The sequence below is a fragment of the Marmota marmota genome, unplaced genomic scaffold, assembly GCF_001458135.2.
Source record: "Marmota marmota marmota unplaced genomic scaffold, marMar, whole genome shotgun sequence".
NCBI classification, from domain to species: Eukaryota; Metazoa; Chordata; class Mammalia; order Rodentia; family Sciuridae; genus Marmota; species Marmota marmota.
The window spans coordinates 1,562,493-1,577,557 of record NW_026000223.1 but is presented as its reverse complement, the minus strand read 5'-3'; the positions used below and the strand labels follow the sequence as shown (position 1 = coordinate 1,577,557).

Below are 15,065 nucleotides of genomic sequence, written 5' to 3'. Positions count from 1 at the left end.
GTCTTTTTTTTTTTTTTTTTTTCTCTTTTGATCAACTGCCAAAAGCTTGGACAGCCAGTGGTATTTGACCTTGGTCCCTCCTTGGGAATTGCCCTTGGGCAAAGAGAGCTGTTTCAGCCCAGGTCAGGCTCCCTCCCTGAGGGACTGGTGAGGATTCTGTTGGGTCTACATCATGGTTCAACTTCTTCCTGTTTTCCTTGCATTTCCTCACAAAAGTATTCCCCAATAAACTTTCTTCTTCATGTAAATCTCATAGCCTCTGAATATGTTTCTCAAGGACCCACAATGACAGTACCTCTCCACTGAAACACACAGACTATGTGTTAACTCAGTGCATGATTAATTGTCATAGAGCCTGTCAGTTCAGAGAAAGTGAAGATAACTTGGCTGTCCAGAGAAGGTTTGGAATGATGAAATCTCTCACAAGTTAATGGAGATATAGAGTCTTACTATCTCAGGTGAATTCAGTGCACTTCATTTCTCATAAATGTCATCTCTAGTTGTGTAAATCCAAACAAAAAAAAATGTCAAAGAAGGAATTCTCTATTTTGTATATAATAAATGATAGTTGGTCTTTATATGTGACATTTATTCATACTTATAAGTAAAAATGGGGAGTTTTCCATCAAGATGGTTGTCTCAAGAGATGAGAAGACATGTATCTTTATTATACCAAATATTATATAACTGTATTTTTAGTTTTACATAAAAATGTATTGAAACCTTATGTCTAAAGTTGATTTCTGAGATATGATGAATACAACCCAAAATTTAATTCATAGCCCATCAGCTCTTTCTTAGACATCTTAGCTTATTTAACACTAAACTCTAATCATATTTAAGTTGGTCTGCATTAGTTTTATGTATTTCCTTTAGCATCATTATGTATTTCTCATAATTCAAACTCTATCCAAATATCAGTTGCCTACATTTACTCAAAGGAGAAATATATATTTTAAAACTTGAAATAAATAAGTAGAATCATAGAGGCAGTGACAAAACAAACAAATTATAAAACCAAAAGAGTGAATGGATCTATGGAATTTAAAATAAATATTATCACAGACTTTACCTTGATATGCACATAATTTGCACTTTGTATTTTCTACTTACATATCTTCACCATATATTGATGTAGATTAATGATCCATGTTATAGAGAGTTCAGGAAAAATTAGATTATTATATTTTTTTCTTTATGGTATTTATTTTTATTCTCCCCCTAACCAAAGAAGCTTGAATTCAGCAATAAGAACTTGAACCCAGCAATGAGAAGTTAAAATTGAGTAGCTTGTGCTGTTCATAGAATTTTTAAAAGCTTAAATCAGCATGCAGCTTGCATTTATAAAACAGGTAGCAAGGCCCTTCATTACCATCATTTTCAAAATGTAAATAAGAATGATATTCCTTATTGGCCGATTTAATCTCATTGAATGTACATTAAGTTATGTCAATGCTTCAGTGGGGACATATTTTTGCATTCATATTATGAACCACTGAACAATTGCTTTATTTTCACAGAATTACACATAAGAATAGAAAACGCACACATTATAAATTAGAACAGTACTTCAGAGAAACCCCTTGAAGTAACCAAGGACAGAACAGCCAAAAGAATGGAAATGTTAAGTGACAGGACATTTTCAGAGAAAGACAATCTTTAGAAAAAAATTGCAAGTGACTCAGACAAATCAAACTAATCAAAGACCTCCATAATAGTGGTTCTTATGAGGTTAGTAAAAGAAAAGAATTATCTAAAATTCACATATCAAGTCTTGGCAGGTGAGTAGTTGCTTTTTCTGCAGTTTAAGAATGTTTGAAAACAATTTGTTTACTGAAAAAAATTTAAAATTTCTCCCAACAGCAATTTCATTTTACATATTAACTTAGACTTATTAAAGCAACAGCTCGCACTAGCTGTGCTCTGAGGTTTATAAACTCACATCTCAGAAGTGATTCATGCCCCTCCCTGGAGCTATTCTTCCATTCAGCCAGGCAACATCTTGTCACCTTTGTGATATCAAGTACTAGATTTCTATCTCATGTGGATTTTCTGAAGGACATATATTATGATATTTTATACAGTAGTGCTCCTTCTATCAAAATCTCATCATAGAAATATCTAAGCATGAATATAAACATATTTAATTTAAAATGAACTCTTCCACATCATGTACAACCACAACAATGGGAAGTTGTACTCCATGTATGTATATTATGTCAAAATGCACTCTGTCATGTATATCTAAAACAAATGAAATACAAAGGAATGAGAATGAAAAAAAAAATGAACTTTTAAAATGTCATTTTGTCTAAATATGATAACTTTTGTTTTCCTCATTACATTTTATCTTAGGAATAACTATTTGATCCAATTCTGACATTGCCTAGGACACAAGAATTCAAATGTACTGTGAACTCCTAAGTCAGAGTGAGAACATACAAAAATTTGCCCATGACACATTCACTAACACAAACCCTGAGATAGAATCAGCTTTAGAAAGAATAATAATCATTACTCTAAAAAGCATTTTTTTGTCGGGATATACTAAACAGAAAAGTGGTTTCTGCTTTCAAAACAGTTTTTTCTAATTATAATTATTAAGTATTAATTTCATTATTTTTCAAATGATTACAAATTCTCAATTTGAAGAGGGAAAATATTAGATATTTTAGTAGATATTTTAGAGAACAAAGCAGTAATCACATAGGTCTATCTCACGTCCCATAATCTCTTGCTCTGCAGGACTATTAAAGAGGAAGATATGGCAATTGGTGCAGAACACAGGCTCTGGAGCCAGACTGCCTGAGTTCATGTCTTGACCTAACCACTTTCCAGCTAAGTGAACTTGGCTTCTTTACCTGGCTCCCTGTGTCTTAGCTTCCTCCTCTAATAAATGGAAACATCCATAACTACCTACATTACAGGATTGTTGTAAAGATTACATGTATTTATATAGATGAAGCAATTAAAATAGTGCCTAGCACAGGGGAAACACTCCAAAAGCATTAGCTACCTTGTTTTGTCTCTTCATTTTTCACGCTAAAGTTGACTTACAAATTCCCCAAATTTAATGTCCTAGTTTAGACACTCAAGTAAGCTATTATGTGTGCATGATGGTTTTTTTTTTTTTTTTTTTTTTTTTTTTTTTTTAAGTTTTCTTACCATTGAAAAATGTGTATATAACATCTGGACATTGAAAAAAAAAAAACAGGTGGCTTTTTAAATAGCTTGGTATTGTAGAGAATTGTGACCCGCTTACTTTTGGCCTGTTGAATAGCCCAGCCTTTCATACCCTAAGCTTAGAACATAAGAAACCTCCCGCTGAGTTGTACCCTGCCTTCTGCAGTGCAACATTGTATCTTTGGCAAGAGAACGAGAAGAAAGCTCTAGAGATAATATGGCTGCTCACCACGTATCCAATCGAAGGCGTTGGGCTGGTATACAGCAACCTATGTACCTTCCCTCAGACCCACCACCGATCAGTCATTAGCTTCTCCAATCCATCTTAAATCATGTTACATTTTAAGTCTATTCCAACTTATGAAGACAACAAGCTAAATAGATATATTACTTTCTTTTTTATATTTATCCTTCAAACTACACTTTTAATCTTCACTAAGTGTCTTTTGTTCTGGAATTCCACAAATAAGGAAATTAGTATTAAAATAAGAAAAAGAGTCATATAAATAAGACATTCCAAACATTTGTAATATTACTTTAATATTTCAGATATTTACTTCCTAAAGAACTTTATTAATCAGATAAATCCTGTAGGAATATTTGCTCCTGGGAGACTGATTGCTCTCATGATTCTCATTTGCATCAATGAACTTCTTTTCACCTGGCCAATCAATATGGTAAGACACTCAGAGTTCATTATCATAGAAGCAATGGATTTTATCTGAGCACAGTTTCTCATTTAAAATAATAGATATAAATTCCTTATTTGTATACAAATTTATACTAATTAGCTTTGTTTCTAAACTTAGAGGTATTACATACATAAGTTTATCAAATGGCTTGTATTCTTTGAGATGTGTGATACTTGGATTTATACAATGTAAATCTGTAAAAATTAATTTCATTCAATATAATTTCAAGTATTCCTTTAAGTAAATAATGTTGCATGACAATAAGTTTTCTAAATTAATATCCATAGTTGCACTCTTCATTAGTAATGGGCCAATAGTTACTACTATGTTTCCCTTCAACTTAAAAGTATGCTTTTAAAATATTTTTATTTTTTCATATTGTAAAAAATAAGCAGCATGTCTTCTACTTTTTTCTTTAAATACACTAATCAGGTAAATAAGCTTTAATAAATGCTGTTTATAAAGAGCATTGTTACTCCCTGAAAGCTTTTTTAATATTATCCTAAAGATATTGTGACAAAACTTAATTTGCATGTATCATATAACCTAGTAATATATATATATATATATATATATATATATATATATATATATATATATATCCCAGTAATATATAGTAATAATATTCTATCCTTTGAAATTTAACCAAGAGAAATGAAAATGTGTCCACATAAAGACTGTTGGTGATATGTGCCATGTTTATGGCAACATTATTTTTATTAAACAAAAAGTTGGAAGAATCCAAATGTTCATCAATTTATAATGGCTAAATAAAATGTAATGCATCCATATGATGGTGCATTATTCATCAATAAAAAGGAATAAAGCACTGACTTGTGTTACAAACATGAACTTAGAAAATATTAGGCTGATTGAAAAATAGTCATACACAAAAGACTACATACTCTGTGTTTCCATATACAGGAAATGTCCAGAAAAGGCAAATCTATAAGACAGCAAGTAAACTAGTGAATGGTTGTCTAGAGCAGGGGTGAGAATGAGGAGGTATGACAAGAAGGCACAAAGGATTTCCATGGGGTGTTGGAAAATCCTAATGCTGAATTGCAGTGATGGTTGCTTCAGTCTATAAATTTATTTTTAAAACTATTAAATTATGCACTCAAAATGAGAAAATATATAGTATGTAAATTATATACCAATAAAGCTGCTTGATAAAATAGGCAATATCTAATACTTGAAAATATAAAAGGGGACAGCTGACCTTATTTCCACTTACATATGCACAGAGAGGCCTCAGCACTGTCCCCCAGGGCAGTTCATTGGTTGTCTTGAGTCACACACTTGGTTGAGTACAATGAAATGCACATGGGCATCACCACCACAATGTGCCAGTACTGTTCTATATCCTAATGTCATAATATTGAGTTATAGCAGTCCCATCTCAAGAAATAGCCCCACCATTTTTTTTACCTTTGAAGTTATCAAACTGCCCCAGAAACATACATGCAAACCTCTTAATGTAGCATATAAATAACCATATAAGTTTGACACCTATACAAAAAAATCCAGAAAAAAAACTTACCAGCACAACCTTATACACAACCTGTCGCATCACACATCAATAGTATGAGCACCACACCATACTGGTATTCCAGTGGCTGGTCTTTTTTCCCTCCTTTCCTTCTTTCTTTTCCTATAAATATTTACTGAACGCCTACATGTTTCAAACATTTCTAGGTATGTGACAAAATTATTTTCAGTCATGGAACTTGCAGTGTAGTACATTTTATGCATTAATTATCTACTGCCAGGCAACAAGATTAACCCAAACTTAGTACCTTAAAAAATATACATTTATCAATTCACAATGTCTGTGGGTCAGGATTCTGAACACTGCTTAGCTAGGTCTTCTGTAAGGCTGCAAATAAGGTGTCAACAAGGGCGTACTCTCATCTGAGGTTCAAGTGGAGAAAGACCTTCATTCTCCACAAGGGAAATGAGGTTGAAAAAATATGCTATGTTCATGTGTGAATATATTGCAATGCATTCCAATTTTATATAGAAACTAAAAAGTAAACAAATAGAAGAAAGACCAAAGGAGTAGAGGAAGGGGATCAGGAGAAGGGAGGTGGGGAGGGAAAGGGGAAATACTGGGAATTAAATTGGAGAAAACTATGTTATATGAAATTATGAATATGTCAAAATGAACTCCACTATTGTGTATAACTATAATGCACTAAAATTTTTTCTAATAGGAAAACATCTATTTGTCACTCATTTTTGGAAGTATTTAGTGTTTGATTCCTTGCAAGTGCCGGACGGAGGGCTTCAGTTTCCAGTCAACTGTTTGCCAGAGGCTGTCCTCAATTTCTTGCATGTGGCCCTTTTCATGGACACCTTACCACATGTCAGGGTGCGTTTTCAAAGCCAGCAGAAGAGAGTCTTCTCACAAGATAAGATTACAATCTTATATAATGTAAGTATTCATGGAATCACATGTATCCAGCACTTTTGCCCTATTCTTTTGGTTAGAATCAAGTCGCAGCTCCCCACATTCAAAAGGAAGTAGCTACATAAAGGCTTAACTACTGAGAGAAGGGGATCATAAGGACACCTCACACTCTGTCTGCAACAGTCCACATTCTGACCCCCAGGGAGTCATCTTCCCTTATACAAATTATGCTCACCACCTCTAAAGGTCCCCATTACAGCATCTACACAAATTCAGAGATCTCATTATCTAAATCAAGTCCAGGGGCTGATGAAAGCTCTCTGAGTTATCTACCAATCGATACAATAAAGAATTTATCTGCCCCTCACACCCAACATACAGTGATTGAACAGGCATGTGTTGGGCAGGCTGGTCCACAATGGCTATAGTTAGGTTCCCTCACTGAGGCTTCTGGTGGGCTGTTTTCAGTATGTAGCCAAGGTCATGAACACACTTATTCAGCATAAGGACTCAAGGACATAAACATTTGCTTGTGAGCATGTGCCCACTTACATAACCTATTGGTAATGTCCCTTCTTTGTCTGGCCTGCATGTAAAAAAGGCCTATAGAAATGGTTCAGGGTGTTAAATGGGGCTGGAGCTAGAGGCTGAGGGATGTCACCACCTCTGAATAAAGAGGTCTACTATCCCAACTATGTCTTGCATATTCTTCCACTTGACAACTGGCATAGTTGACAGGATATTCTGCAGAGGAGAGATACATTAACCCTGGCAGACAGAAAGGACCTGTGGCCACTGAGCAGTATGTAGCACTCAGTTGCCAAGGTCCTATTATCATGGATTCCTGTGGAGAGTTGGGATATGGTGGATGGGTCCCCATGAGCATAAAGAAGGCAGTTAGCTGCCACTGGCAAAATGGTGTCACTCAGAAGGCAATGGGGCAAGTGAGTTAAACTTCTGATGCTCTGCAAACAAACATGAACCCAGCAGGGTGGACTGCGAATGGTATGGCATAAGCCAGGCACTGGCCTGTAGCCCAAGTGAAAGATGGCAATGGTGGTGCAGATGAGAGAGAGAAACGGCATAAGGAGCCACATTGTATGGCCGTTGGGGCCATAGAATGAGTGTTTCTTACAACTCTAAGAGCAAAAACTGATGCAGCTTTGCAAGAGAGTGCCAAGATGAAGGAGTTGCAAAATAAGGAAGAGTATGGTCGCTGGAGGAAGATCTCCATACCTTGAGAAAACTCTTTGGCTTCCCCCATAGTGCTGTTCAAGTTCAAGGAGGAGTAAGACCTGCAAGCCCAGCCAGTGGTAATACAGAAGATGAAATAGCAGCTGATGGTTCCAATGGGCAGCCACCAGTAGGGCCAGCCCAGGTAACAAAGTTCATCAAGATCTGCCTGTCAAGCAGAGTTGGTGGACTTGGGAAACTAACTTGGGACAGAGGCTCAGAGATCCTCTGGTCACTTTGTTGTTATACCTGAGAGATTTAGATATTCTGGGAGATAGCAGGGACAAGAGACTTTGAGAAAGGATAGGATCTATTGCCCAAGTAGATGAACCAGAAACAAGTCCACATTTTGGAGGGAAAGCACCTATACTGTCCAGTGCTTGGTACACTGATGACTCCAGCCATGGCAACTGCCTGTGTAGGTGGCAGTGCTATGGAGTCAGAAACAGGTACTGTCTGGTTTGATACTAATGCAAGACAAAGTAGCTAGTGAGCTGAGTTGGATGATAGTAGCAAATGAAGCATCACTTACAGTGATATGTACTGACAGTTGTGCTGTGTATTGGAAACAGATTCTGTGGCAAGAGCTCTGGGAGCTAGGCCACCAGGAATAGGAGACTATAGTTCATGTTATTGTCTGTGCCCACCTGACTAGCCCAGGGAATGATGAAACAGATTCTTTGAAAAGGGTGGAATGGTTAGGGTGGGTACATCCCACCAATCTGTCAGCTTAGTTACATCTCTACCTACAGTATGCAGGTGTGAAAACTATGTGGAATGTAGTCAAACAATGGGGTCTACCTTTCACCTGGAGTGTCCTGGTAGAGGCATACCAGATAGGTGGGGTTTATCCTCAGGTATCTCCACATCCCAGATGACTTGAGCCACAAATAGCCAGGTGGACATGTCCCCTTGATACAATGGCAGGTTAACTATATTGACTCTTTACTGAATTCAGAGGGGACCATATTTACCTTGATGGGAGTTGATATGTCCACAGTTTGCCTGACCCAGTCGTTAAGAAAATCAGCGTACGACGATTTGTGCCCTGACCATGTTGACAGCCTTATACAGCCAGCCCGTCATAATACAGAGTGATCAATGTACTCATTTCACAGGTCAGGATGTGCAGCAATGGGCAACTCAATTACAGATTCAGTGGAAGCTGCATGTCCCATGTCACCCATAGGCTCTAGATGTAATAGAAAAGTATAATGCCCTGCTTAAGCAAGGACTTAGGACTGCAGTCAAGCCACCTTCTCTAAAGGGGTGGGCACAGTGCTTGTAGGCAGTCATGAGAACTCTGAATGAGCATCCCCAACTAGGGCATCCAGCTCCTATGGAAGCTTTGCTGTACCACAAAGCAGCCCCAATACAGGTGCAGGTGACGACAAAGGATGTTGTACTTCAGTCTGGGTTTTTTAAGCAAGGCAATGTTCTTTTACCTGCTCCCCTGGATTGAATCTGGGGCAAACTGTGGATTGGACATGACCTTGAACAATAAAAGCCCCCTGACTTTTGTTATGGATGACCCTGTATTAGCCCCATGGGGAAAGGGTTTGGAGTGTGATCTCCTTGTGACACCATGGTTTACTAATGAGTGGCCCTTGGGGGTACATGTGACTTGGCTGGGTTCTACAGATGGAACACAGATTTTAAAGGACACATTTGTTATTTTTCTGTGGCCAATTATTAGTTCCTGGTTATTGTGGGGCTGCCAGCGCACTGCCAGGGTAGTTTTCTGCTGAGGAGGTGATGAGCCACCGGAGAAAATGAAAGTCTGAAATAATTAGTGAAGAATTAAGAGACAGTACCAGAAATTAGTTTTAAAAAGCACAGCGCCTGATAGGTCCTAGCCCTGGTAGGAAATGGAATCAAAGGACTAGAAAATGGCCGTGGGTTCTTTAAGGGAGAGTACATCAAAGGCAGGGATAAGCTTTCAGTGGGTGGAGTCTTGCTTTCCTGGTGTCTTGAAGTCAACAAGTTGATTGGCATCTTGGCAAGCCACACCCATTTCTGAGAGGGTATGTGTCTATGTGGCTCCAGCAGATCACCCCAACTCTGAACGTAGCAAAGCTAGGTAGAGTATCACATGTTCTGGGCAATCTCAAACCAGCAGGAGTGCCACTGTGTGTTCCCAGATACCAGACTTTTCTACCCAGTGGCTTCCATGCCAATTTGGTTCATGTATTGTTCACAGATGGCTTCCAGCACCTGGTCCCGGTACACACAGAGCCTGCTGAATTTCAGGACCTAGTTATATGAGCACTTTATCACTGCCCAGGGAAGTGACCACAAGAGGCCACTGTGCTTTCCCTGGACTCAAAGCTGACATGTCCTGTCCCGGATGGGCGTGTTTTACCTGAACTAGTCCCTGTAACGGCTGGCTTTGTCCTTTCATCTATAGGTATGTCCTTGCCAATGCCATTGTGAACTGAGCACACACCAATGCCAGAGCAGCAAACACTTCTGCCTACTGACTATGCACTGAATGAAGTGCCTGTGAGTTCCTCTGCCAGACTATCCTGGTGCATCCAAATTATGTCCTTGGACAATTGGAAATGGCTGGGAAAGACTTTTATTGCCACCTCAATATGGGATTAAACTGGTGATGGTTTTTAGTAATCCAAAGAGATGGGTCTTGTCTTTTGGTTGTATGTTGTTACAGCTTATAGTTATTGTGGCCTGTGGACGCAGGACTCTGCCCTCCTCACCAAGGGATCACTGGAGAAGACTTCAGAAGCATAGATTGGTAAGGAATCCTAAAGGGGTGCATTGTAAAGCAGGCTGGCCCAAAACGTTTATAATTAGGTTCCTTTACCAAAGTTCCCAGCAGGCTCTGCTTTTAGTATGAAGCCAGTGTCATGAACACCCTAATTCACCATATGTACCCAAGGTCATAAACATCTGCTTGTGAGCATACACCCACTTATGTAATCTATTGGTAATGTGCCTTCTTTGGCCTGTATATAAAAAAGACCTATGGAAATGGCTCAGGGGGTTAAATGGGGCTAGATCTGGAGGCTGTGGGCTGCCATCACCTCTGAATAAAGAATGTCTACTATTCCAGCTCCACCTAGCACCTTCCTTCACCTGCCTGGGATCCCAAATCTGTTTCCCAGGGTCTGAGCCTCTCCTGTGCAGCATAAAAATATAAAATAATAAACATATAGATGTTTCTACTCAAAAAGGTAGAACTCTAAGGGACAAAGAAGTCACTGGTCCATAGAAATTCTGAAATTCAATCTGACAAATGTTGAGAGTTCTCTATCTAGGTCTCAAAGTCTATGATAAGTTTTCTTAGCTCTCAGCTGTGCCCTCTGGGTTCTTGTTCTCCCCTATGAGTTGTCCTTTATGTGTGTGTATGTGTGTGTGTGTGTGTGTGTAAAGTAGCACATGTTTTTCAGCTGAGTGCTTTTAACAACTGCATCCTTCCTGTAAAATTTGGGGAATCCAGCAACTTCTTTCATTATTTACTCTCTCTGCTCCATTCAGTCTATGTTACCATGGTTTCTACTAAAACATAAATATGCTGTGGATTTCCTGTGAATTTCACTAAGGTTAATTCCACTATACAAAAGTATAATGTATATATGATTCCTACAGGGTCTATAATTTGATTTTAAAAAGTTTGAGGCATGACCTTGACCTATTGAAAGGGCACTTTGTGCAACTGAGCTCTACTTCACTCCTTTCATATTTTGGAAGTGTTTAATAAAATGTACAGTCACACCCTCATATTTTCCTCCACAGCTTTTATTTGTGATAGGATTGGGGTCATTTCTCAAATTTAGTGTCTTTTACCTCTGGAGAGGCTCAGAGTTTCCTAAGACATTAAGCCCTAGACTGTATTTGTTAAGAAATTTTACTCCCAATTTATCTCATCTTAAACATGAACAGGAGGGGGAAAAATCAAGCAGCATATTAAATATCTACCTTGAAAATATCCTCAGCTAGTTAATTTAGTATATCATTTATAATTTCTTGTTTCCACCTAATTATAGGACGCAAGCTTGCTAGGCTTTCTGCCACTATATAACAAGTATTCCCCTTTCTTCGGTTTCCAATAATATCTTCCCAACCTCATCTCCAACCTTAAAGTACTGAATTCTACTGACAGTCTGTTGTAGGCAATTTAACCTTTTTATATTATGCCTCTCAAAATTTTGCCAGCCTCCACCTACTGTGCAGTTCTACAATCACTCCTACCTTTTTAGGTATTTGTTATAGTATCAACCCATTCCCAGTACGTATATCTGTATTATTTATCTACTGCTCTGCTATGGTTTATATCTGGTTTCATTGAACCAAAGGTCCATGTGTTAGCAGTTTGGTCCCCAACATGACCAAGTTAAGAAGTAGTGTGCTTTGAGAGAAGGGACCTGGTGAGAACTGATTATGTTACAGGGGGTTTTGCTCTCAGAAGAGATTGAGGTAGTTCCTATGAGGATCCTGAATGAGTTTTTATAACATTGTAATAAGAGTAAGCCTGACCCCTGAATTGCTCTCTGGCTTCCTGTCTTGCTATGTGATCTCTACCTTTCATGTACCCTTCTATCAAGGTAATATCCACCATGTGACATAGCCAAGGGAGCTCTTGCAAGAGCCAAGTCAGTGCTGGAACCATGCCTTGAGCATCCAGAACTGTAAGCTAAATAAACCTCTTTCATTTTATTTATGAAGAATCCAGCCTCAGCTATTTCATTATAGCAACAGAAAATGTACTAATATATTTTCTATTACCACAAACTCATTATCCTAAAAAAACACATTTATTCTTTCACAGTTTCTGTGGGTCAAAAGGAGTCTAAGCACATCTTAGCTGAGTATTCTGAAATACTACAATTAAAGTGTCAGACTGGTTAGTCTCATCTGAAGTTTCAGAGAAAAAGGTTCTATTTTCTTGTTCACATGGGTATAAACAATTTTCAGTAGTTGTGGGTTGCCAGACTGAGGACCTATGTTTCCTGATTCCTGTGATATGGACTTCTTATAACAGAGCAGCTTGCTTCTTCAAAGTGAGCAAATCAGAGAGTGAGTCTTCTCATAAGACAGTCATAACAACCCAATATAATGTTATCACACATATCCCATCAACTTTTCCCTATTCTGTTGGTTAGAAACATATTCATGGGTCCTGCTCATATTCCAAGAGGAGAGACTTGGTTTTCTTGATGTATACCAAGAGTTAAGAACCATGGAACTACCCTAGAATCTGTCTACCACATACTAGGAGAAAGCTACTCTGTATGAATAGATGGAACTTTCACCACAATGTATCTCCATTTCTTCTCAATCCTGATTCTAGGGGTTTATCATGTTTAAAGTTTCTCAAATCATTTCCTGTATTTGTGAAATAATTCTTCCTATCATTACCTCACAGGTACATAGAGGAGAATGGTTAGAGTAGAAAAGTATAATGACTACATAGAGAAATAGCACATGTAAAGGTAACAAAATATTTTAGAGATTAAAAATCATTAAAAGTTAAAGATTACAATTTAGAGATTTGATCTCAGTAAAAAAGAGGGAGACTCACTATGGCAAAGCAGGTATCAGAAATGGGTTAAGGAAAGATACTGGCAAAAGTACCCTATTGGTTATTATTTTAAAATTAATTAGATTGCATAAAAATTCCTAAGATTGGCAATAAGGATAAAGATGATTTTTACATTTCAAAAATGCTTAGTATTGCTAAAATTATGAATGATAGAGTCTATAATAGTGTTATTGACTGTTTTGTCCTCCAAAATTGAGATATTGAAATGCTAATGTGGTGGAATTAGTAGATGGTGCCTTCTGGAGGTAATTTAGACCATCAGAGTGGAGCCCTTATAAAGGGAATTAGTGCTCTTATAAAAAGAAACAGCAGAGCGAGCTTTCTCCCTTCCCACCATTTCTCTGCCATGTGAGGGTGCAAGACAAGTCAAAGAAGACAGCCTTCTGCACATGGGAAAAGTGCTCTCACTAAACCTGGTGTCTGCCACCAGCACCTTGGACTGGCAGCCTGGACCCCCAGCCTCCAAAACTGAGAAACAAATGTCTGTTAAGCCTATGATAAAGCAGCCTGAACACAGACAACTATATACTTGTGCTTTCAATAATAGTTTATTGTTTGTATCTTTTTAGGTCACACACATACAAAAATGTTTTAATGAAGCCATCTCCTACAACAATTGAGGTAATGTAGGTAACATCAAAGATGATATGACACTGCTCACCCCTGCATGAGAGACAAAAGACATGATTGTAGTTGGTATTTTATTGTTAACTATCAAACTAAATTGCTTCTTAGTGTTTTTTAATATTAAAATGTTAAAAATATTAAATGCCAGTGGGATAAATTTTGCTTAGATTTGGTTTTAAAATGTTATTTGAAATCTTAAATTTTAAATCTTAAAGTTTAATCCTCACAACAACCTGACATGGGATGTGCTGTTTTATTGCTATTTTCCACATGTGGTGGTAACCTATTCAGAGAGATTAAGGAACATGTTTACTTTCACACAGTATTAGGTGGTGCTCTGATTCAAATCAAGGTATCTCACCTCACTCCTAGCCATGGCACCTCTGCCTCCTTTTGTGAGGGTTCTGTAAGAATTGAACCTTTGACTTATGGTAAAGGGAAACGGACCTAAACATTCAAATCATTTTACCAATTTGGTTTCTAATGAGTGTGTAGACCAGGTGAGCAGCCACACTAATTTATTTGGGTTAGCTGGGAAAACAATAAAAAGTATTGTGCACTAAAACTGTAGGCATTGAGAAAAGCTCACTTAAACTGAGCATTAGAAATGACAGCCTTCAGAGTCTTTATTAAGGAAAAACAATGATGAGATCTATTTGCTCTCAGGAAGAGGAGAGAATCCCACCACACGAAAAGAAAAGATGCTTATCTAGTTAAGACTTTTTAATACCCAAACTTAATGTAGGAAGGCTCAAAGAAATAGATAATTGGAGCATTTCATTATAAAAATAGGTATTTAAAATAATATTCCTGAAAATGGGGTTGGATTATTTAAATTTGCTAAGAGGAAAATGAATTTTTTCTTTAATCTTCTTATGTTCATTTTTTCATCAATAAATTCAAAAGAAAAACAAGGTCATGACAATGATGCTTAGAAAATCCAGCAAATGTTACAAGTTATTTTACATCATGCTGCTAGAGATACACTCCATATTCTGGTACATTACTTTCCCTGTGCCTCAGTTTCTCAGTCTTACTAGCATGAGGTTGTTTAAAATCTACAACATCAGAAAAGGCCCAGTGGCCCGTGGCGGGACAGAGCTTCCAATCACTCCTGCAAGGTAGGCGGGCCTGCGACCCACCTGCAGAAGAGGAGCAGCGGCCTGCTGAGAGGCAGAGCCGCCCCCTCCCCCTGCCTGGCAAGGTAGACAGAACTGTGACCACCCACAGAGCAGGCCCAGCGGCCTGCTGAGGGGCAGAGCCGCCCCCCAACCCCCGCGCCTGCCAGGTAGGCGGAACTGTGACCACCGATAGAAAAGGCCCAGTGGCCCGCGGCGGGACAGAGCTTCCAATCACT

General features: G+C 38.1%; 1 long non-coding RNA gene across 7 annotated transcripts in view; it reads left to right on the top strand.

The window, feature by feature from the left end:
* Positions 1-15,065, top strand: part of LOC125613195 — a 60,753-nt gene that overhangs the window by 21,429 nt on the left and 24,259 nt on the right. For all 7 annotated transcript variants that reach the window (XR_007343681.1, XR_007343685.1, XR_007343686.1 and 4 more), the window contains 4 exons: positions 2,746-3,860; positions 6,092-6,312; positions 10,190-10,273; positions 13,651-13,702. This is a non-coding gene — a long non-coding RNA (uncharacterized LOC125613195). The remainder of the gene's footprint in view (positions 1-2,745; positions 3,861-6,091; positions 6,313-10,189; positions 10,274-13,650; positions 13,703-15,065) is intronic.